The following is a 2,937-nucleotide window of genomic DNA, read 5'->3' on the forward strand; positions in this document are numbered from 1 at the left end:
AAATGAACATTTTCCAGGTAATGCTGGGACAGAGACAAGGCTTTGAGGCAGAGGGAACAGTATGTAAAAAGGCTCAGAGATGGGAAGGAACATTCACCCTGGAGGAACGAACAGAGAGCAGTAACCTAGTGGACAACTGATTGAGATGAGATTGGCAAGGTTGCCAGGAGTCATATCATTCCAGGCTTTCAAGAACATATTAATAATTTCAGATTCTATTTGGTAAGTGAAATTAAATAAAAAGAAAGAAAATCAATGAAGGGTTTTAAGTAGGGGAGTTATATGGCTAGGTTTATACTTCATAAAAATATTAATCTGGCTCCTGTTGAAAAATAAAAGTATTTCTATTTTTGAAAATATAGGAGAACTAAATATAATTAAAAACCGACTGGTATAAAACAAAAGTTAAAAATTACAGGACAAAATATGACATATTGATTTTAAATACTTAGCTTGGGTTTCAGGCAAATTCCTCAATTTACCTGTTCCCAAAACTTCATCTTTGCAGGGTTGGGCAAATTGTAAGAAGTAGCCACAAAACATCTCTAGGGTAATACTTGTTAAAGGCAAACTATAGTGGATTTCTACAAGATAAAACTCCATTAAAAATTACTTTACAATCTAAAATACTTTTAATAAAATTGCAACACATAAGGAAACAACTAACAAAAGCAATTTTTTTTTTTTTTTTGAGACGTAGTCTCGCTCTGTCGCCCAGGCTGGAGTACAGTGGTGCAATCTTGGCCCACTGCAACCTCTGCCTCCTGGGTTCAAATGATTCTCCTGCCTCAGCCTCCTGAGTAGCTGGGATTACAGGCGCCTACCACCATGCCTGGCTAATTTTTGTATTTTTAGTAGAGATGGGGTTTCACCATGTTGGCCAGGCTGTTCTCGAACTCCTGACCTCATTACCTGCCCGCCTTGAGCTCTCAAAGTGCTGGGATTACAGGAGTGAGTCACTGTGCCCAGCCAAAAGATTGTTTTAAAATAACTTGTTTGCCAAGTACAAGGAGATAAAAATAATATTCAAAAATTTCAGTTGAAAGCTAGAAACAATAAAAAATGTTATAGCATATTTGATCCCTCCAGAAGACCTTTATCCAAATAGAAATTTTAAAAGTAAAAAATATAATATAATATAAAATGTAATAATCAAAATTAAGAAATTAGTTGATAGATTAAATAGCATATTAGATACAGATGAAGAGAGAATTAGTGAACTGGAAAAGAGATCAGGAAAAAATATCCAGACTTACGATGGAGAGGTAAGACAGAACCCAGGGCAAAAGAGAAAGACAAACAAAACCCATAAAGGACAGAATATAAAGTGTAAAGATCTAATCTCCATTTCATTGGAATACCAGAAAGAAACAACAGAGAAAATGGGAAGAAGCAATGTTTGAAGATAGAATAACCGAATTAACAAAAAAATACTGAAAGACAGCAAATCATAGATTCAAGGGGTTCTATAACTGGATTCAGAATAAATAAAATTATACCCATGTCTTGGCACATTATAGCGAAACCAAAGAAAAACAATGAAAAAGATGAAAAACAGGAAGAAAGGAGGTTATTATGAAAGAAATAGCAGCCTGAGAGCTGATCTCTCAACAGAAACAATTAGGCCAGAAGATAATAGTATGACATTTCTAATTTGCCAAAGTATAATTTTTTTACCCAATCAAAATATACTCCCAGAGTGAAGATAAAATAAATAAAAATGAAGTGATTTACTACCAGCAAATCCCATAGAGAATGAAACCAGAAATATATTCATCAGGAACAAGGAAATGATACCAAATAGAAAGTGTTTAAGGAAGGGAAGAAAACAAAAGAAATGGTAAAAATTCAGATAAATATAAATAAATACTAACTAAATAAAACAATAATATTCATCATGTCTTATGGAGTTTAAAATGTACATATAGAATTAAAATATATGACAATGATAGCATGTAAATTGGGAGGAGAGTAAATACTGTTAAAGTATTCCAAAGTCCTTTTAAGGAAAAAAAAGGACGAAGCCACAATTATACTGAGTAACTGTTACAAAAAGTAAACCAAACATAAAACAAAAAAAAAATACAGAATAGTCAAGCAATACAGGCAACAATCTAGACAAAATGGAAATAGATGTAACACTATCCTACATGATACACATCGTTTTCAATAATGTACAAAATGTTTACAAAGATTGACTATCTACTGGACCATAAAGCAAGTCTCAACAAATTTTAAAGGATGTTTTCTGACCCAAATCCAATTAAGCTAGACAGAAATGACAGAAAAAATGTGAAAATCCCAACATGTTAGGCAAATAAAAATACACTTGTAAACAATCCATGGGTCAAGGAAGAAATTACACTGGAAATTAAAAAAACTACTCTGAACTAATTCATAACGAAAATCATACAAATAAAAACCTACAGTAAAAAGCAGTGCTTAGGAAATATGTAGTCTCAAATGCAAATACTTAAAAAAAAAAGTTGAAATTAATGAGCTGAATCTCTATTTTAAGAAGTTAGAAGAATAGCAAAATAAAACGAAAGAAAGTAGAGAGCAGGAAATAATAAATATAAGAGCAGAAATTAATGAAATAAAAAACAAAACACTTATTAAGAAGAAAAAAGTAGACATAAATAATATGTTAAGAATAAAAAGAGCACATTACAAACCAGAGAGATATTTAAAAAATAGGAAGAAGATATCATAAATAATTTTATGCCACTATATAAAAAATGAGGTAAAATAAATACATTCTTGGAAAAATATATTTAGCTCAAGGCTGACCCAAAAAGAAATAGAAAATCTGAATATTCTTGTAGTTTTAAAAAAATTACTAATTTTTAATTAAAAATTTTTTTTCTTGCTTTTTTTTATTTTTTTATTTTTATTTTTTTATTATACTCTTAAGTTCTAGGGTACACGTGCGTAACG

This window comes from Colobus angolensis, unplaced genomic scaffold, assembly GCF_000951035.1.
Source record: "Colobus angolensis palliatus isolate OR3802 unplaced genomic scaffold, Cang.pa_1.0 Scaffold150, whole genome shotgun sequence".
Taxonomy (NCBI): Eukaryota; Metazoa; Chordata; class Mammalia; order Primates; family Cercopithecidae; genus Colobus; species Colobus angolensis.